Source organism: Cebus imitator, unplaced genomic scaffold (assembly GCF_001604975.1).
Source record: "Cebus imitator isolate Cc_AM_T3 unplaced genomic scaffold, Cebus_imitator-1.0 Scaffold532, whole genome shotgun sequence".
Taxonomy (NCBI): Eukaryota; Metazoa; Chordata; class Mammalia; order Primates; family Cebidae; genus Cebus; species Cebus imitator.
Window position 1 is genome coordinate 24,178 of NW_016107847.1, and position 22,746 is coordinate 46,923.

Consider the following 22,746-nt stretch of genomic DNA (forward strand, 5'->3'; position numbering starts at 1 on the left):
ACCCTTTGTCCTTCCCAACATCCATAAATTCCTTTTGGAATGTGTCAGGAAGAGAGAAGAGCCAGGAAACAGCCTCAAGTATGGATTTTCTTTTTTTCTGAGGACATCTGATCCCCGTAGTTGAGTGAGTCCTGCACAACCTGTGTCATAAAAGAATTGAGAAAACTCTAACTGCCAAATCAAAGACCCTCCTAACCCTAGGTGTTTGTAGAATTCCAGAACTGAGAAGCAGTTATCCATTTAGGCAGCACCATGGCTTAACTGGTGCCCAGGTAAGATGTTGGGGAGCCAAGAGGACCAAGAATTTTTAAAATGATTTATTCTTGCATTCAATAAAGATGTGCTGAACAAGTGTAAGAAAAGGCTACACGATAGCTCAGTGGTGGTGGGGTGTTTCAGAAGCCAGTGATGGATAGGTATTGTTTTTAATGAGCTCACAGTCCAGTATAGAAAGCAGACGTGTAAACAGATACTTGTCAGGAAGAATGATAAATGCTAAAATTGACAAATATCCAAGAAACATCTATGCAATGTTTGAGGATATCTGCTCTAGCATCATGCAAACACTGTTAGATCCTTACCCTGTCACTTGCTATTAATTTGAACCACATGGAATCACCACTCTTTTATGTCAGAAATAGTTGGGTAGTAGCAAATTCACAGGGTTTCATCCAGTAGCTGTCTTGGATGTGTAACATTGCCTGCCTGGGCCTTAATTTTCACATCTGTAAAACGGTAACACTAATAACCCCACAAATGAAGTTCTTATGACTGAAAGTGAGAAAAATGAGATTATGCAGGCCAAACACTCAGTAGCTAACACTTAAAAGGAGGGAGACCTTAGCAACTGGTGAGCATTGGCATTATATGATTATCGTGTCTTCTGCCTGGAGACGGCATTTCTAACAGAAGGCTAGTTTCTGAAGGATGAGATCCATAAGACAAACCTGGGAAGCCCTCTCTTTCCCACTGTTGCCTTTTCCATGGAAATGTATAAATCTTAGTGTTTCAGTTTGTCAAGTGGCAGGGACACTCTAAAATTTTTAGGAAAGCGAGGAGGCTGTGGCTACAGCCCTGGTTTTCCTCTTAGCCTATCTACTCTAACTCAGTAGCAAGAAAAGCAAAGGAATTAGCCTGGGGTGGGGCTCTTTTCTGGGAGGTCAGGACCCTGGCCAAGGTTTCTCAGGGGCAGTGCTGCTGCTGGGACGGCTGTCCGTGCTGCTGAGCCAGGGCTTTCTCCAGAACAGACTGCCTGTGGTTTAGTCTTTCAAGACTGTGCTCCTAACGGGAAACATTTGGCCCAGCTTTTCAGTACTTTCCAAAGACACAGACAGACATCAAATTATAGAACCAAAATCATACTTGAGCAGGACTTAGAAGCAACTGTAGAAGATCACTGGATACAGGCACAGCAAGTCTGTGGCACAAAACAATTCCTTCTAGTGTACAGGGCAGACATTGCTAATCGATAACAACACACTTCCGAGGAGCCCCGCTTGAGAATCTGAATCATCATTTCAGGCAGCCAGTTAAGTAGTATATAAATGGAAGTAGTGGATCACATGAAACCTATTTGCCATAATTATTAAAGAGACTAACTGAATTGGTGACACTCAGAGAGAGTCACCAGCTAATTAGCTAATTAGTAAAACAGATATTAAAATCCAAGGATTTTGCCTTTTGGACAAGGAATTTGATTAAGATTGATCTCTTCCCCTAGGCCACTGGGAAGCCTTCAAAAAGGAGTGCATATGTACAGCATGGTGATTACAGTTAATAATAACATATTGTATACTTCAAATTTGCTAAGATAGTAGGTAGCTCTTAAGTGTCTTCATCATTCACACATAGAGGTAACTAACTATGTGAAGCAATGGATGTGTTAATTAGCTTGAATCTGGTAATCATATCACAATGTATACATATATTAAATCATCACATTGTATACCTTAGATGTATAAAATTTTTGTCAGTTATACCTCAATAAACTGGGGAAGAAACTTTAAAAAGTGCATATGAAAGTCTTCCAGTAATTCTTAGTCTGTCATTGTAATGATCTCCAGAGAGAAATATTGGTGGTGGGATCCTTGAGAGCATTTGTGTTAAAATATTTTTAGACTTCTTGGCCCTGTTGACTATCTATCTATCTATTTATCTATCTATCTATCTAACCATCCATCCAACTATCTATCTTTTCAGTACATATGTACCAAACCCTGAGTTAAGCATGAATGATTCAACACTAAAGATAACCATGTTCTGTATAATCAAAAAGCTTATAATTTCCTCCCAAAGAGTAAAAAAAATGCAACTAATTTCATTTTAGATGGAGTCTCAGTCTGCTGCCCAGGCTGCAGTATGGTGGTATAATCTTGGCTCATTGCAACCTCCTGAGTAGCTGGGATTACAGGTGTCCACCACCATGTGCAGCTAACTTTTATATTTTTGGTAGAGAGGGGGCTTCATCATGTTGACCAGGCTGGCTTGAACTTCTGAACTCAGGTGATTGGGTTCACAAGTGTGAGCCACTGCACCCAACTGCAATTGATTTTAACTCCATGTGTAGTGAATTTAATATTTGTGATGTTCTTAAGTGCCACTGCAGGTTGGGAACATGGTACACAATCCCAAGCCAATAGCAAGAGTATAAATGCTAACATTAACATTCTTTGAAGGGCGAATTGCTGTTTACTTACTGTGGACTGCCCAATGTGCTGGGTACTTTGGAAAAGAGGCCAAGTAAGGAGTTATTTTTTGCTCCTAGAGATCTCAGAAACTAGAAGATCATATACAAGCAAGGCCTAGTATAAATGCCAGCCTGAATGAGATAATTGTGGAAGTGTCTTTTTGCACTGGGAAGCTCATGGAGGGCTTCGTAGAAAAGGAGAGACTTACGATCACCAATCACCAAATATTGGTTGAAGAGGCCTTGGAAGATCACGAAGTTGACATAATAATAATAATTAGGAAGAAGTTGACATCATCATCATCACAAGTAATACAGCTATCATTAACTATAATTTATTGTGTTGATTTTGCCAGAGCCTGTGCTTAGTTAGCATTTTAACTCTCCAACTTCAAATTCACATACAATTATGAGATAGTATGTGTGCCCTCATTTTGTAGCTGAAGAAACTGAGACATAGACTCTTTACATGGTTTGTGCAAGTTCAGACATTATTAAGTTACGGAGTCAGGATTTGAACCAAAGCCCATCTGAGTCCAAAGTCAGGGCTTTGAACCATAATTTTACACAACCTTTTGTGTTGGAGGGCTAAGGAAAGGAGCTATGAGTCAAGACCAGCCCCAGTCTCTGACTATGTAGCTTCCCAACACCTGGCTCAAAGGAGAATACTATCAATTCCCCAGAATTATGCCATTAAGATACCAGACAGCCTGTGGCTGCTGTGGAGATGAAGCAAGCTGACAGATACATTTGGGGTGCTGCCATTTCTCAGTAATCATTGAGAGAGGGTTCCAGATGCCTTGAAGGCTTCTAGAAGCCTTTTGCCATCTCTGAGTGAATAAATCTACCAGTTCTTCAAGGTGTTCCTTAAAAACATCTACTACTGAAAGTTTTATCAGGTAACTTCAGCCTAAATTTATCTTTTTCTCTTCTGAATTGTCTGGGGAATTGATGTGATATTATTTCAATCATCATTTTAAAAAGACTTGGAATAACTTTATTTTGCATGTGTAACTCCATCTCTTAGGAAATTAGCTAATTCTATCTTGTATTTATATTAGGCTGTAAACACTTTGCATATAGTTATTCTGCATGCACTTAAACTGTATGTAGACTGTAAGCTCTATGAGGGCAGGGATATATCTGAGACATTCATCTCTGAATAAATACAAAACAGTTTATCTAGAACATAGTAGATGCACAATATATTTATATTAAATAAAATGAAGCTGAATGTATTTCTTGGTTTGAACTTACACATAGTAGGTTCTTATATTGTAGAATTAATGAATGAGCAAATACTCTTATTTTTCTGACGACCCTAATGTAATTGATTCTCCTGTAATCTCTTCTAAAGTAAGATATATCAAGGAATTCATCACAGCCTCAGTTCTGAAATTAGTTCATTTTTATTCATTCAGTTATTTTGTGAGTACTTACTATGTTCCAGACACCACACTAAGTGCAGAGGGTACAAAAGTGACAAAGACAGACCTACCTCCTTCCCATAAGATTCTAGACATCAACTCAAGGGCTTTTTAGAGCTCAGTGCTTTCTACTTGAGACAAGATTTCTTTATGATCAAGTAAACTCCTTTGGCAGAAGGTGGACTTAACCAGGCCTAGGACACACTCAGCATGAAAATTTGGTTTTGGTGTGAAGGAAGAATCCTGGGTTATTACTTAGTAACCTTTTCAATTTCATTGCAGTGTTTGTCATTTTGTTGTATTGTTAAATCTAGGTCTCCCTTCATAGTTTGAAATTTTGACCTTCATTACTTATTTTTAAGTTACCAGATATTTGGCCTTTTATGAGGCCATACAATAGGAAGTGCAATAAATTGAAGATCTGGAGGAGAAGCTCTGAGATCCACTTCTGCCAAGCAGTTCTGACTAACAGGGTCATTGTGTGACCTTGGGCAAGTCACATTCATTCTTAAGACCTCAGTTTCTCTTGTAAAATAAGCAGCTGCGAATGGTTTCCAATCCTAAGATCCCTTTAGTTCTAGTGATCTGTGGTCCATTGCTACTTTCGTAATATTTTTGTTAAACTTAATTTTGAATTTTACTTTAGACCCAGATCGAGTGGCCAACATTAAGTACAAAACCCTCCAAATATTGTTTCTTTCCGTAGTTCGGCTTAACCATTGGTGAAGCACGACTTCCTCCTTCCTGCTCCTGGAACAGAGGTTTCATTACCAACCAAATTAAATCCACAAATCTTAATCCATAAAAATACTTCCATCCAGACATAATAATGAGATTCATATTTGTGGTTTAGTATACCTAAGAAATGCTCACATGAAATATGACTAGATCCATTGATACATTCAGACCACAAACTGCCCTGGTGTGGTCTGGTTTCAATTTTTGAAATAAAACTGCAGAGCACTTACTTTCTCTCTTCTATTCCTTGCCTAGATAAAATAAATAAATAAATAAAAAGTAGTTCTGACCAAGTGGCAACAATATAGATTTCTGTAAAATTCTGAAAAAAATTGTTTCAAAATAGATTTGAATTCATTTCCCAATGGAACAATGGCCTTCTTCTATTTTGGCCTTCATGCAGTATTTTAAGAAATCTAGTTGGCTCTTTCACAAGCATTGGAAAGTGGGTTCTCAAAGTCAGGAGCCAAGGTTAAGAAATGGAAGAGATTAATCCAGGAAGAACTGGTTACAGACAGACTTGCAACATGATCCTAAATAAGAGAACTTCTGAATAGGGCTCTGTGAAATGGTGGCCTTTGTGAAACTGTTATCAGCCACCCAATGTCAGAAATTTAGTCCTGAAAGACTCTGGAAAATTTTAAGAAGGCATTGTGATGGCAGAGACAGGGGCATTGCCTTTAGAGTCAGGAAGACTTTAGATCAAATTCTACTTACCTGTTGGGGAGCCTTGGTTAACGTCCTATACCTTTTGAATTGTGGCTTATTCAAGTATAAAATCTTTCCAGGGTTGTTTGAGGCAGTGAATGGGACAACAAAGCTACAAGTGCCTGACATATTAATAATAAATGTTACCCAAATGTTAGTATATCTTCTCCTTTTTTCCCTTTTCCTTCTTGTCTCCCTTTATTAGGGAGCTCCAGGACATTGGGCATATTAAAAAAATAAAAGAATAATAGTGTAGAGGTGGTTCAAGCACTGGCTAAGAAGTAGAATTGGTTTGGAGTCACTATTATGTTTCGACTCAAAGAGCTGACATAGCTACCTGGAACTGCTTTGAGAAAGATTCTGTGGCCATGGCTGGTTTTTTGGGAAAAGGTGCTGTGATGGATTAGCAATATCCATCATGGGTACAGGAGTGAGAGTGTTGACACATACACCAAATATTTGGCATAGCAAAACTAGACAGCTCTGGAAATCTTTTCCGATCCAATGTGCTAATATTCAAATGAATGGAATCCTGCTTGAGTGGAGTTTGCATCAGAGGGAGCCAGATGGAGCCACTGACAATTACAAAATCCTGTATAAATCAAGTTCAATAAAGTTAGACACATTTTGATAGAATATGACTCGTGAAACAAAAATACGTCTGTAGGACTGGAAGCAGGAAACCAGACTCTCAGGGAAAACTAAGACTACTCCAGTAATTAATTTGTGTGACCCCAGGCAAAGCAAACATACTTTCACGGCCTATTTTACCTTTCCCAAAATGGGACCATCTAAATGTTACAATAATAATGCACATTAATTGAACATTTCATCTGTGTCAGACACTGCTTTTTGTGTTTTCTGTGGATTATCTCGTTGATAACCAAGACCTCCGAGGTAGGTGTCTTTATTTTCCACAGTTTATAGATAAGCAAATGGAGGCCCACACAGCCCAAGATCACATAGCTAGAAAGGGACAGCAGGTGAACTGATTCACATGTTTTAATTATGTTAAAGAGGGGTTTGCATGACAAAGGTTGGGATTCAGAAAAACTACTGGGAATGAAATATCTTTACGATGTACAGACAGGATACGAAAAACTGCAGAAGAACCTGAAAAATAGAAATATGTACAATTCCCTTGACTTGGCTTTATCTTAGCTGGGTAACTTTAAACAGGATTTTCTAATGTGTATTCTACAACATGTTGATAGGTATATACTAACATGAGGGAAAAAGATTTCCTAATTAAACAGGCTTGGAAAATATTATTTTAAACCAAATATGATTTTAAGCCAAACAAATTACATAACTTTCTTTACTTCAGGGTTTTCCAGGGTCTTTTAATAGGCTCATGCTCGTTGAGAATCTCCAAAATGGGGACAGTTTATACAGTGTTTCCCAAATCTTGATTATTCTGTTTATAGTGCGTCACAGGATTAGGTTTGATGGCATACGATGGGGGAAGGGCTGATACAAAACAAATCCTAGACCCTTTCTCCTCTCATTTCTTTTTGTATTAGAAAGGAGTAGTCATATAGATAACTATGACCTGTCTGGGATAAAATGTGAAGACCCATGTTAAAGGATCTTGAGAAATTTAAACAGAGTGAGGAAAGTAAGTTAACATTTATGCCATGCCTGGCACTTGACAAATGCTTTTTAATCATGTTACCAAATGTAGGAATTAGGGGTCATTATTTGTATTTTACTGGTAAGAGAACTGAAGGCTTAAGAAGGTTAAGTAAGTGGCCCAGACAGTAATTATTTGAATCAGAATTAAGAAGAGCCTCATAATTCCAAACTCTATGCTCTTTCCGCTATATCAAGTTACCTCTGAAGCAAGATTCATTGTTCAATTTAAAGAATTAGTATTTATATGATCACTATCGGAGAGAAACCCAATATCATTAATATAAATAGAGTTGTTGAATTTCCAAAATGGAGCAAGGTGTGATGGTGTTAGGGAACTGGGGTGCACATAACTATTTTATTTACCGTTGTGAACTTGAGGGGAGGGCATAAGGCTAAATGGACTATAGCATCTCTGTCTCAGGCAAATCTTTAAAGTCCCTGGAGAACAGCTTGTTCTCCTTGAATCTGGCCTGGAGAGAAGGTTAATAAGTGAGAAGAAGATACAGTGAGAAGTAGCAGACGGGGGAGCTAGAAATCTATCATTTCTGGAAAACTGGGCTTCAGACTATGTACTATCTAAAAAAAAGTGTGTTTTCCAAGAAATCAATCAAGGCAGGAAGGAATTTCAGAGGGGCTGGAAATTACCACTTTCAGTTTTGAAAGCGTGGGCTTGCATGAACAAACAACTTATTTGTAAAGTAAGGAAAGGAGGGAAAATTCCTTCTAAATAGGATCATTTAATTCAGCATATGGCAGGAAATTCAAGAAATTTAGCCAGAAAGAAATACAAGTCAGAGGAAGGCAGAGGCAAATGAAGATGAATCATATAAATGAATAACTTTTAATCACTCTTCTGAACTTCTTTTAGGTATAGAATTCAGCCTTATGTTTTTGGAGGAGAGGCTTATTAGATACACTTTTTTATTCTGCTTCAATCTCTTTATATGCATAAGTATGATAATATCCACCTTGTTAGGTTAAGGTGACTGGAAAATAAGTATAAAAATTCAATAGGTTGACTGGAAAAGATCAGTAAACGTTTCCTTAAATGACCAGATAGGAAATGTATTGAGTTTGGCAGTCAGATAATTTCAGTCACAACTATTCAACTCTGCTATTGTAGAGACAGCAGCTATAGATAATAAACAGATGAGCATGGCTGTGTTCAAGTGAAACTTTATTTATCAAAATAGGCTGCCACCTTATGGTTTGCGAACCTTTGCTGGAATATAGTAGTTATTCAATAAATGACAGCTTCTATTATAAAACCAAATACAGATTGAATGGTAAGGAAACTAACATTTTGTTGAGTGCCTATTATATACATGTTTCATGCCAAATCTTACACTAAATGCTTTTTATACATGCTATCATTTATCATGTCATTTGTTATAACAACCTGGTGAGTTAGGTAGTATTACGTTTATTTGAAAATTAATTTGAGACTCAGGGAGGTTCCATGACTGGCTTAAGACGCAGAGCCAGCTTTTGAATCCTGATTTATTTGTGGCTCTAAAATGTGTGCTTTCAACTACATTGAGCTACACTGGGCTGGCTCCTCAAGCAATTTTATTCAGTTCAGTTAAGGTAAAAACTTAAATTTTTACTGCTGCATGAGGAAAGGGATCAGCATTCAAGTGGATACCTTCACCTTCCAATTCCTAGACTTTCAGCAACTCTTTGGTGGCTGTGCACATGTAAGCACCAAAATATCTGACCTCTGTCTTTCTCCCAGAACCTCTGGCTGGATCTCAAGTTTTATACACTTCCTCTTTGGAAAATACTTAAGCCAAGGTATACTGTTTGCAAACACTTATTAGCCTCAGGTAGATGCTGGCGAGTTTCTTTTGGCCTCAAATGGGCTTCCAGAACCTGCTGAGGCCTGGCTGTGCTCATTAATTGTCTTTGCCAAAAAGAGCTGCTAATTAGGATGACATCCTGTTTGTCTCTACCTCTAGAGCTAGGTTTTCCTACCTGGGCATGCCTATTTTGTCCCAGGCAGTTTGTTTGGATTTTTACTGCAGATCTAGGTGAACAAAAGCAAATTTGTAGTCCCTTTAAAAATCTACAAAGCCTTGTACAAAAGTGAAGAATTTCCAAGAGTACATTGCAAGATGTTTTTAGGTAGATGTCCTGTGGAAAAGAGTATCTATGGTCAGGTGTGTTTGGAGATAGTGTGCTAATGAAAGCTGAACAGATTAATGCCTGCAAGATTTCTCAGATGATGCACTCTAATTCCCCAAGCCTTCCATTGGCTTCTAACCACACTCAGAATAAAATTCAAACTCCCAGCCATTGCCCACAGAGTTCCTTCTCTCATTTCATTCAGATGTCTACACAATGGCACATTCACATCTCACCCCAGCTAAAAGAGCATCCCTCTCACCACCAGTCATTGTTTATCTGCTTAGCTTGTTTTATACTTCTTCTTAGCAAATATCACTACCTGAAATTATACAATAAGTTTATGTGATTCCTTTTTATTTTCTGCCTTCCCCCTACTATGGTCTGAATGTTTGTGTTCCTTCAAAATCCACACATTGGAACCTAACCACCAGTGTGATCATATTAGTTGGCAGGGTCTTCGGGAGGTACTTAGATCATGATGGCAGAGCCTTCATAAATATCATTTGTGCCCTTATAAAAGAGACCCCAGAGAGCTGCCTTATGTCTTCCACCATGTGAGGACATAGAAGGTACCATCTTGGTCTTGGACTTACCAGCTTCCAGAACTGTGAGAAAGTAATTTCCATTGTTTCTAAGTCACTCAGTTTATGGTATTTTGTTGTAACAGCTTGTATGGACTAAGATACCCCATCAAAATGTAAACTCCATGAATAAAAGGATCTCACCTGACTTGTTTTCTATTGTATTGCAAGCCCTTATAACTATGTATTGAATGGACACGTGAGCTGTGCATTTCCAGGAACAGAAGAGTATCAAGTGTTCCCCAAATTCATTTGGCAAAAAAACCTTCTTTTAGGCAATTCCCATGAGAACGCTTTTCCACAAGACACATTTTTTGGAACTGCTTCTCTAGTGGAATCTTATCATCAAGAACTATTTGATCAATAGGTAACAAATCAATGACCACAACAAAACACTTATATTGAATGCCAGTTTCTGTGCTAAGCAATGCTCATGAGCTACATCATATATCATCACAATAAACTTTTAAAGGTGCTATTAGTTTGCTTTTAATATAGACAAGAAATATTAGCTTAGAGAAGCTAAGGAACTTGGCTAAGATCACATAGCAAGCAAGTATCTCTTGAACCCAGAGGATTCTGATGCCAGAGTCACACTCGTAACCATTATTCATGTCTTCTCATGGACTGTGAGTTTCTCCGTGTCCTAAAATAGAGAGCTCTTTGTCTCCATCCCTCCCTTGAGCCTATTCTTTCCTCCTCCTAGCTGTTGACTAATCTTTGTTATAACTTCCAGATTTTCAGCTATCTCTTGTGACTCAGCTTCAAATCCCCAGACAGGAATCCTCTGTCCTTGGTACTGGTTTTTCGAAATCCAAAGCAATTTGTGTTTTTATCCTGAAGGCCACCTCTAAAAGCAAAGACATTCCCTGAAGCCTATATCCTGAGACAGTTTCTTGTCCTGGGGCTGGGATGGTTTCTTCCTGTCATATGTTGTGTCATCACACTGCACACTTGCAAGCCAGCGGGTTAAGCTTGAAAACAACTTCAAGCTCTGGGCTTTCTGAATAAACTGCTAAGGAAGGGGATGTCCAAATCTGGGATGCAGCAAAGACTCTATTAGTTGCTAAAGATTAACTTTACTCAGGTTGTGCTAGGTTTCAGATAAACCAGATACAATTTTTTCTCTTAAGAACTATATTGTCAAGAAGGGCAGACAGACAACTTCAGGATGATAAGAGGGATGATAGATTAAAAAAAACACACACACACACACAGCTAGAATGAGATGACAGTAAAGGGGCATCTAATTTACCTGGAGGAAGTGGTACCTGAACTGAATTTTGGAAGAAAAATATGAATAGGTGAAAAACACAGGAAAGGACATTCTAGGCAAGAGGAAATGGCATTTACAAGGACATAAAAAGAATAAAAGGGTTGATGTGGAGAGCATGAATTACAGCTGAAGTACAGGATCTGTTTAGAGTCCAGAAGCAAGATCAGAGAGAATCCCAAATGTCAGAATATCTGAATTTTTTTGCAGGCAGAAGAGAAGCACATGGAAATCTTGAGGCCTAGGAATGTTAACCTCTACAACTCAGGTTGAAGAAAGGGAAGGCTGGGTTTCTGGGGGCCAGTGGGAAGGAAGGCTGTTACAGTGGACCATCTGTGAGATGCCAAGTCCTGAACTACAAGGATAATGGAGGTGGGGCAGGGGCTGATGATGGAGAAAGTGGGGAGGTAGTGAACAGATTTACTTGTTAAGACTGTAGAGACGACAACATTTATGTGTGGGGACAATAAGAAAAAAAGAATTAATCCAAGATTTTACTGTTCATTATACCTGCTGAGAGGAATCGATTGAGGCGGAGGGCAGAGTCAAAGGATGAGTTTTACTTTTGGTCACATTGACTATCTTGCTTTAGAGTAAAATACATTTGGAATCATTGCCTTGAAAAGCCCTTCCCTGGGGTGAAATTCAGGAGTAATTATGGCTACCCAATGAGTTAAAACAACTAATACAAAACACCTGGCTGCACTACATACACGAGAGGATGTTAAATAAAAACTAGTTCACTTTAGTGGCTGCCACAATTTTTTTTATTACTCATCAGTGAAAGTACAGATGAGTTGAGTGAACTTGTCATTGATAAGAAGTTGCCAGTCTCTGGCAGGCAGACTCTAAGGTGGCCCCATTCACACTGCCTCCTGGCATTCCCATTCATGTGTGATTGCCTCCCCTTGAGTGTGGGATGGCCCAGTGACTTTCTTCTAACAAACAAAATCTGTCTAAGGCGACAGAATGTCACTTCCATGATTAGATTACACAGGATTGTGATGTGCCTTTTGCTTGCAGACTGTCTTTCTCATTGGCTTTGCTAATGTAAAAGGCCTTGTGGGAGAAGCCACTGTGGCAAGGAACTGAGGGTGGCCTTGGACCAACAGCCAGCAAGGAACTGAGGCCCTCAGTTCAATAGCTCTCAAGGAACGGAGTCCAGCCAACAACCACATCAGTGAGCTTGGAAGCTAATCATTCCCCAGTTCAGCCTTTAGATGAGACATCAACCCTGTCCAACACAGATAATAACCTCATGAGAGACCACGAAGCAGAAAATCCAGCTAAGCTGTGCTTAGACCTCTAAAAACCATGAGATAATAAATGTATTGATTTAAAGTAATTTGTTATGCAGCAATAGATAACAAATACAGAGACACTAGTCATCCTTGGCTCAGTCCATGTGAGCTAAGGCTGTTGAGAGAATAAGACTCTGTTCATTTTTCTTTTCTAAAAGAATGTCTTAATTCTGCAACTTTTTATATTGTCCCTGGCTTCTGAGAGCAAGAGTCAGAAGACCTAGGATTCCACCCTGACCCTGTTGCCAACTGGCGGAAGATCTTAGGAAGATCTTTCCCTTCTCTCTGTCTCAGTTTCACCCACTTTAAAATGAGTTATGCTAAACCAGGCCAGCAATTTACAAAAACATTCTGTTTTTTCCCCACAGAACCCTTTCATCAAATGAAATTTCATGAGGAAGCTCAGTGCACAAAACAGATAAGTGGAGGGGCTTTCACTGAAATAAGGTTGAGGGGAATCCCTGCTTGGCCTCTCTGTCTCTCCACAGCAGCCCCCTTATCTCCTGTGAGGTTCTTTTTAAAATCCGGTCTGCAAGATTCTGGCTTAGAGGCTACCTGTGAGCCCTTTTAATAGAAGTTAAAGCATTCCTCTGTAATATCTCTGCATCTACCTTCACAAGCCTATCCCACAACCCAGGGCATCTCCTCTGGGACAGCACTAATGGTGCATCTGCCCATGGTGGGCCTGTTTTTGGGAAAAACAAACTCCAGCAGACAAAGCTCCTGCCTCCCTAATGTTCTTGATCTCAATGGTGTACAGTCTAGTGGGGCAAGGAAAGCAATCATAGGGAAAATTATGACACACACAGTGGGGGACGTGCAGAGCTCAGTGGGAACCTGGAGCAGGGGGATTCCAGGTAGCTTGCAGGGCACTCATGGTTTCCCTTGGGCAGCACTTGCTTATGTGTGTCTATGCTTCAGGTCTCAGGCTGGTCACAGGGATGTGATACGAATTGGACTTTGCCCTTATGCAGCTTAAAAGTCTGGTAGAGAAAACATGTTACTCTATGGGTCACATGCTAATTATTTAATTACAATTTCTTCAAGAGATGAAGCCTGAAGGAGCAAGCTGGAGAGGGCAAAATTAGCCAGTCTGTCAGAGAGAACACCAGGCCCAACAGACAAGCTTTTGTGTCTTTTTTTTTTTTTTTTTTTTTTTTTTTTTTTTTTTTTTTTTNTGTTGCCCAGGCTGGAGTGCAGTGGTGCCATCTCGGCTCACTGCAACCTCTGCCTCCTAGGTTCAAGCAATTCTCTGCCTCAGTCTCCTGAGTATCTGGAATTACAGTCACCTGCCATCGCATCTGGATAATTTTTGTATTTTTAGTAGAGACGAGGTCTCACCATCTTGGCCAGGCTGGTCTTGAACTCCTGACATCATGATCCACCCCCTTGGCTTCCCAAAGTTCTGGGATTACAGGTGTGAGCCACCGCACTCAGCTGCTTTTGTGTTTTTCTTAGCTTTGCTGTGTTTACACCTCCCTCTTGTCAGAAGATGAATAGAATTAGGGTGCTGAACATGACTTCCTCATCCAAATGGTTACAACCACCTTCTCACTGGGAACCGGGTTTGCATTTTGGTTCTACCAAGTACTCTCTGCATGGTATTGAGTAAGCTCCTTAAGCATTTTCAGCCTCACATTGTGCATATTTGAATGGGGTGGGGTGATGAGACTTACTAGCAGCTATGGTTGACTAAATGGCATGATGCCTGTAGAGTCCTCGGCAAATATTAGCTATTATGATTATCCTCTAGGATTCTCCTAGGAGAACATTTCAGACACATTCTTGTTGAAATTGGCAGCAGCCAGCTCACCTCCTTTAGGGTAAGAGGTGAACAATGGTTAATTCTGAAGCAAAGCTATCTATGTTCCAAACTCAAGACATATCTCTTGCTCTTGGTGTAGGGTATTTGGGGAGGGTGAAAGCACCAAACAAAACTATCTGAGTTACCATGGGTATATCATGAAGGACCTGTGAACTTCACGAAATTTCAAAATTCTGAGACATTTTGGCATGAAATACATATTTTTAAAATCTCCATTCACAAGTAGACTAAAAATGCACATGGAAGGGATTTTCTGTTCACAATCTGCTTTTAACATGGGCATTTTACTTTTATTTCACAATGAAGGGTCAAAGAGCGTAATGATAGTGATAGAGTTGTTTCTGAAGTGGAGGCAAAGCTGGAAATGTGAGACAAGGTGAAAGGAAAGGAGTTCTAGGCTTTAGGGGATAATGGAAAAACCTGGTCACGAGGGTTAGAATTAGGTTCGTATGCAGACTTTTCTCCTTTACAGAGAAGTCACAAAGCATGTATGGCCCCCGAAGGTAGGTAAGTCCACCATCTCTGCCTTTTACATTGAATAGAATTATGGCCTGGGGTTTGTAGGAGGCTGGTTTTTCACACTTTGAAGGGGTTTTCCTCCTTGGAAGGGAGCCTTCATCTAATGTTTCCCACATGTTGAAGGTGTTCAAACTGGCCCAGGATAAGATTCAAGGGGATTCCCTATAATCTTCTCAGAGTGAGGGGTATGTAAATCATAATCTTCCTCTCTGAGGCTTCTGCTGAATTTGTGGCTTGGAGCCTACAACCATTTCCAAATTGTCCTGGGATTCACTGTCCCAAGGCTGATTTCACTTTACCTACCAATCAGCCCTTTTAAAGCTAGATGTTTGGCTCACCTGTGTGCCTACTTTTCTGAGATGAAAATCGGCAGGAGTGATCTGACTGCTACCTCTAGTTTCATTCTTCCCTCTTCCAGGGCTGAAATTTGAACTTTTCTGTTTCCAGGCAGAGAGTTGCACCACTGAGAGCTGACCTTTGCTGAGAACCATGAAAAATGATACATGCAGGGCTATTCTGTGAAATCAATAGGCACCCATGCCAGCTGGGGGCTTCTTCACCATCTTGATCATTCCCTGACAGACACCATTTAAGGTTCTAAACTTGGTCACCACAGCCCGACTTCAGAAGGCAATGTAGCACAGCACAAAGAACAGTAGGGTATTAGTCAGAAAGCTTGAGTCAAAGCCAACTCTGCCCCTCAATTACGGAAAGACCTCAGATAAGTCACCTAACTTCCTTGAGTGTCCATTTCTTTATCCACAAAATTGAGCTAGTAATTCATAATTTGTAGTGTTGGAGTGAGAATTAGATAAGAAACCATTGGCAATCCCTCCTATTAAATATGTGACACATAGCCCTTACTATTAACTTTGTGTGTTTTATCATCACAAAGGGACTGTATATTTTGAGCTAACTAAATGTTTGCAACCACTTTTTACATTTTAAACTGAAGTGGCTTCAGTATGAAGGGGCTTGCACTTTAGTCCAGTGGTTATTTTTTCTTTTAAGAAAGCGCAGCTAGATGTCTATAGAAATCTAGAGAGAGAGGAGAGAATAGGTGCTCTTAATTCACTGTAAGTACTAGAAAGGGTAGGATTGAGGGGGCTATGTTTTTCATTCTGTCAGCTTGAATTCTCTTTCCAAATTCCATTCTGGTTATATGATCAGGCTACTGCTGTATTTATGGGTGGCCACAGTCTGCCTGGAGGGGCATATTTAGTCAGAAAGGAAGTGTTTTCCTTCTAAAGGCAGGCAAGAAGCAGAGAAGCATTCAGAAGGAACACGACAGAATGTGCCTCTCACTTGATCACGGGGACCTGGGTGTGAAACCAGGCTCTATCACTCTGAGTTCCAGGACCTTGGAAATGCTATTCAGTCTCTCTGTTCTTGACGCCATCTCTTTGTCCAACAGGTATAGTCCATACCTCAGAGACACGCTGTGGATTTTTAGTTCGATGATCCCACAAAGGGCCTGCAGTTTAGAAAGCAGGCTCATCATATATTTTTGCTATCATTGTCATTAGAATGATTTAAAATTGCTTTTGTTAAACCTTTTCAATTTCTCATACATATTCCTGCCTATTGCACTATCTGTGGACTTGCTCTTCTGTTATAGATGGTGACTCAGAGGGGCAAAAATCCTTGTGGAAGGGCAGAATTGCAACCAGAATGCACACAGCATGGTTTCATGATTTGTAACTGTGTTTTGTATTATTCAAGATTCCATGGCAATGTCCCAGAGGCTAAGAGCAAAGGTGTAAGTGTTAGACCCTGTAACCTCACTTCAACCAAAGCAGACCTACATTTACCTGTCATGACTGGGGTTTTGCCCTAAATTCATGTAATGAATATTTTCATCATTAAAAATAAGTATAATCATCATGATCTTACGACATTAATCTTGGACAAAGTCCTCGTAAAATGATAAACAGAGAAACTAAGAAAAGTTTCCATTTATTGAAACCTTAACATGTGGCAGGTACTATGCCAAGAATTTGCCATATATCATGTCATTTGAATGTTGCAAGAGCCCTGTGAGACATAGTTTGTCATCCCCTTTATATGAATGACAAAACGGAGGGCTAAAGGTTAGTAACTTCTTAGAGTGGAGAAGGAGAAGGTGAGTGGGAGATAAAATAGAGAAGCTAGGTTTTTAAAACAAAGCATAGAGAAAAAAATATTTAGCGACTGTAGAGCTTGGTGACATCCCTTTCAATCCTTTCCCCTGTTTGAGCAAACCAGAGGATATTCATATTGTGCAACTTTCACTTCCCCCCCAAAGCGGTCACCTTCCTGAAATGCAAAAGGCCAGAACACACTAATTTCCATCTCCTGCAAATGGCTTGTATACACACAATGCCAGACACTCTTCACTGGCTTATCTAGGACTGAATAAATCTTCTTCAGTCCTGAATTGGGCTTGCCTGGCTGAGGTGGGTAGTAGTTTTCATTTCTAAAGCACATATGGGAAAGCTCTATACAAAATAAGGGGAAAAGTCCACAAAAAATGAAAAAGAGGCATTCATTCTTCAAGTGGGACTCCCTGTCCTGCTCTCCCTCCAGACAGAGAGCTTTTCCAAAGAGTTTCCAACAGCATCGTACTTCACAGCTGTCAGCTTTAGAATCTGCAGATGCCTAAACTCAAAACCTCCTGACATTCTGAAATCAGAATTTGACAATTACATCCAGCCCGGGGCTGCTACCTTTTCTCCAACCTGTGCCAACACAACCTCCTGCTTGTAAAATACAGCCAAGTCTCAGACCTGCCAGCCTAGTGTCTCACCCTCAGATTGGGGGAGATAAAAAGTGGGGGCTGGGGGCAGGCTGAGAAACAACATGCAAGAAACGAGCCAAGATTGGCGAAGTGCCTCCTTTAACTTCCAGAGTGATGGCAGATTTTGGCAATTACAATGATTATCCACACTTCCAGGTGGTGAGCAGTCATTGCCGATCTTTCTAGACCTCATTGTCTCCTCAAAATGACGGCAGACGCCACTGTCCCCATTTTAGAATGTAAAAACTGAGAAATAAGGCGATGTGCTTTTCTCAGGGTCATATGCATGGTGGTGGGGAGAATATCAAACACCTCTGGCTTCAGACCTAAGCTCTTATTTCCCTTACAACACTGATGGGTGAGAGGAACTCCTGTTTTCTTTCCAAGGTACATCAGGGGCAGTAGGGTTCCCACACCTGGGGGAAGTGTTGCTGGTGATTCTAGAGACAAGTGGGATGCTGCGGGCTCCAGGCACCCTAGGCACCCCCCCCCCCCATAAAACTGCTCTCCACCACTCTCTAGCTGCCTGTCAGTTATTCACCTGGCCAGGAACCACGTCCCCACTTCTGTCCCCCAACTCTCACCTCCAAGGTGAAGATTTTGAGGACCAAATGAGGGAATGAGTACAAAACTCTTTGTAAACTTCATGTAAGGGCTGTTTAGATGTAAACTTTTGTATTCTCCCTGCACTCCTCTATCAGACTCCCTTTAGCCCATCCCAGGGGCAGGCTGTGAGCAAACTTTACCTTAAAACTCTGCTTCCTTAACCTCAACATAAAAATTATCTCTATCTCCACAGGTGAATCAGCCAGGCTAGGGGTAGGGGGGCAGTTTAGGAGGGAATTCTTACTCCTTTGCAGAACAGCAGAGCTAATAACTTTACAAAAAGCTCCGTCCAAGTGTGACTATTCATAAAGTTACGAAACAAACAAAATTACAAAACCAGAACAGTCAAGGTGCATCTGATCATAACCAATACATATTCCTATTTTTTTCCATCGGCGAAAAAAGAAACACCCCAAAGTTTTATAATAATATAAAACCACAACTCATGTGGTACCAGGAATGCAATCCGTACATCATAAGGATCTCTAAGGATGAAGGAGAAACAGACCTACCTTTCCGATGGGAGACAGACCTAGATCCTTGGAAGAAGTAAGTACCTGGAGCGGGCAGCAGCGGCGGTTCCCAGGTGCGCGGCCCCTAGAGCCCCCCAGCCGCGCTGCCTTTGTGCCCACGGGAGGCGGGGGCGTGTGTCTGCGCGCGGGAGAGGCGGGTGACAGTAGGCAGGCTGTGGCCGGTGCAGCCAACTTTGGCTGGCTTATATAGCGAGCTCCTTCCTCTGTAATGGGACGCCTCGCCTCCAGACATCCTTTCCCACTTTTTCAGCTGGCGAATTAAAGGAACAGCCCTCCCAGCGGAACAGGGTTAGCTCAGGAAAGACTCACTCACTCCTGGCTCTCGGCCAGGGAAGGAACCCATTTGCATACAATTTATGGCGAAAGTAGGAATTCCTGCCTCCCCGCCCCCCACCCCGAGTCGTTGTCGGCTAAGTGTGATTCTTGCCCTGCTCCCCGCACGGGTTTTCTAATTGTGAGACGGGGACCCGGGAGCAGGAGGGAGCAGGTCCGCAGCCCCGACTCCCCTCCTGTGCTGGGTCAAGCTGGAAACGGGGGACCAGGGCTCGCCTGGGCTCTGGGCAGCAGCTGCTCAGTGGCACCTCGGAGCGAGCACAGGGACTGAGCCCAGTTCCTGGAAAGAGGAGATAAAGCCCTTCAAAAGCCTGGGGCGGTTCAGGTTTCTCCGGGCCAGCAGAGAGGTAACCCAGGATTCGTTCTCAGCAGGTGGGGAGCGCTCCCACCAGCCCTGCATTTCTTAAGTGGGAGCCAGCCTGGCCCAGCTGCTCAGAGGCAACTTTGTCCCAGCCCCAGCGTCCTACAGGGCGGTAGCTTTTTGACATTGTTCGTGCCCTGTGCCTGGTGTGGTTTTCTCAGCTGGATCTCCAGGGGGAAGGGTTTCTGAGGTTTTCTCTCAGTGCTGAAAGGCGTCCCCCACAGCCGTTTCTTTAAAGAAAACTAATTATTTAAAAAGGTAACAACCTAATCCTTGAGCCCTAAGCCGCGCCTTTGCTTTCCAGCCTGCTTTGGATTGCTTCCAAGCTCTGAGTCATCCGTTCGTTGGGTGGTTAGCATGCATTGAGGATCCGCAGGGCACACAGGGGCGTTTAAGGGAGCGGAGAAGTGGCACATCACCCATGCCTAGAGACTTTTGAGCTTGTGGCAGAACATAGCAGTTTGTGACAGGGAGGGAAAATGAAACATCAAATGTAATCCAACCTGCAACTACTATTGAGCCCTCTCTTATTAAGTCTATAACAAAGGTGCTGTGCAGAGCACTTTATGAACACTCTTTTTATTCACTATCTTATTATATCCCTGCAACCACGAAGTAGGATAGGCACAAGTGTCTCCTTTCTACGGAAGAAAACTGAGGTTTAGAGAAGTAATGAAACTCCAAGGGAAAACACCTGGGAAGTGTTTCTATTAGACCAGTGGGCTCCAGAGTTCTATGACACGTTACTGTTTAGGAATAGGGAAGGATGATATTTAAACAATGTTTTATGCCGTGTTAGACTGTTAACACCATTTTTTTGGAAACTACAGCCATATTTGAATATGGGAAATATATTTCTTTGTTCCGTAAAGCTAATTAGGAGAGATCTTTGATTTAAAAAAAAAAAAAAAAAACTGCTAATAATGGAGATCTCAACTATCCACTTATTTTCGACGTTAAATGATAGCATCCCCACAGTTATTATTGTTTGCTGTGGGCCTCAGTTTCTCCATCTGAAAGAAACAAAAAGCAAAACAAGATTAGGTCATCCTATGGTTGCTTTGGCTGTGTAGTATTTTAAGATTCTCTGCTAAAATGACCCTCCCAGACAGCAAGAAAGCCCATAAATAGTCATGTCATAAAACCGCTCATTTGAACTTTTGATCCATTTTGGCTGATTCAAATGTTGGTTGTTTGGGAAGTTTTAAAATCTGTGCTTTAGCCAAAGCATATTTCAGTAGCATGAAGCTGTGTTTCAACCAGCAGTGAGTGCTTCCACACCTCTTGGCTTTCCTAAGGCTATTGAGTTAATCTCTTGGGTTTGGCAGTAAAATATTAGAATAGTGTATCATACACATCATATGGTATATAAACTATATTTGTATATAACATATAGTCAATATATATTTATAATTCTGTATGAATTTTTAAATAAGACGAGAGCATGCTAGTAAACGGGATGATAAATGTGGCTTTTTCAGGGAATGTCCCACACTCGAACTCCTCTCCCCAGTTCTCTCAGGATTCTACAATCATTGATTAGTGTCTACCACAAGTAGCATAGCCAATCACAGGGAAACTAAAGTCAAATATGACCAGGCTGGCTCCCAAGTGGAGCTGACAAACAAGAATACGATTATGCATTAACAACTACCATATAAGTATATTCTGATAACATAGGGAAGAGATGATTTATGCATTTTTAGGAGAGGTTGCCTGTAAAAGGCATTTTCTCCAAAGAGCCATGTGGCATCTTAAGATACATAGCTTTTTGGCATTTGAGTAAGGAAGGCCCAGACAAGGACGTGTTTTCCATCCTTGTACTGTTCTCAGCCTTTGTTTCTGGTAGGTGGGTCCATATGTTCCATGTAGTCTACAATACCTCAACCTTTGTTCATGCTAGGGGGATGCCCTAGGATCCTCATCTCCATGTCCTCACATCTATTTATCATCAATTCTCATCCGACTTCACTACAGTGCTTCCTAGATGGACTTCCATCTAGGAAGAAATGCTCCCACGCAATATGGCATTTGTAACTCTATTAGGACATTCATTGCATCTACATGGTATAATTATGCATGTGTGTGTCTAGATTTTCCTCCTAGACTCTAGGCTGCCCAAGGCTGGTGATCACACTTGCTTTTTCTGTGCTTGGCATAGGGCTTTGTATATCATAGAAGCTCAGCAAATATTTATAGAATGACTGAAGTAATGGAGGAACAAATAAATGTTTGACATGTTGTGCTTTATTATTAAATTCTTCCTTTTACAACCATAGAACCTGAACGGAAACTGGATTATTGTGTTCAATGCCTCCATTGCACAGATCAGAAAATGGGGCACTGAGAGGAAGAATGACTTGCCTGAGGCCACTATGCCTGTTTTCCAGGAAGAAAACTGTCACAGTCAGAACTGAGCAACCAAACCACACTAGACATTACAGCAGAGAATGTTTATGGAAATTAAGAACCATTTATCCTCCTGTTTGGCAGAGGCCATATCTCTTGGCATCTGATCCCTCATGGTTGCATCCTTCTCAGAAGCATAAGCACTTTTTTCCATGTGAGAGGGCAGAATGCGTGTAAACACCACCTCTGCACAGAGCTTCCTGCCAAAGATGGATTTTGTTGTTGCTTGTTTGCAATTCTCATTCAGGAGTTGCTGGTGGAGGCTGTGGTTTGGAGGCCAGAGGAATGTGGGGTTTGCCTCAGGTGAGATCATTCTCATTTCCTTAATGGTCTGTTACATGTAATACTTTTTCTTCCAGACAGAACAACCAGTGAGTGGAATTTTGGCCAGGACTAGTGCTGAGGAAGCTGAGTGTCCACTTCCCCATGGAATCTCCTGCTTCCTACTCTCATTATGTACTCCTTCACTGCTCCCAACCTCCTCCTCCTCTTCTTGGGATTCATCTGGTGTGCTAACTCCAGTTCAGAAATCTCATGTGACTCCATAATTACCAGAAATCTTTCCCAAAGCCAAGATAGATCTCTCATCCCACACAGTGGGCCAGTCATTTAATTAAATGCATTTCGTTAGAGTCAAGGTTTCCCAACTTGCCTGCAGATCTTTCTTGAGTGGTCTTCTTTTCCATCTGCTCTCACTTTTCCTTAGACCACAAAGGACAATTTAAAAAAAAGCTCAAAGACTGTATGGAGTATGTGGCAAGACATATGAGAGCTTCTCTGACAGATGGACTATGGCAATTTAGCTGCACCATCAACCAAGAAGTCATGTCTGGTCAGCACAGCAGAGTGGCGAGCATTGGTTGACTGTCCAAGTCTTGATGCTGCATCAACTTGCTGTGTGACTTTGG

At 41.2% G+C, this 22,746-nt stretch overlaps 1 protein-coding gene across 1 annotated transcript in view; it reads right to left on the reverse strand.

The window, feature by feature from the left end:
• The window catches only part of LOC108293330 (tenascin), a 41,459-nt gene extending 21,970 nt beyond the window's left edge, over positions 1–19,489 (reverse strand). Inside the window, exon 1 of the mRNA XM_017514665.2 lies at positions 18,715–19,489. The gene's annotated coding sequence lies outside the window, so the exon portion shown is untranslated. The remainder of the gene's footprint in view (positions 1–18,714) is intronic.
• Positions 19,490–22,746: the final 3,257 nt, after the last annotated feature.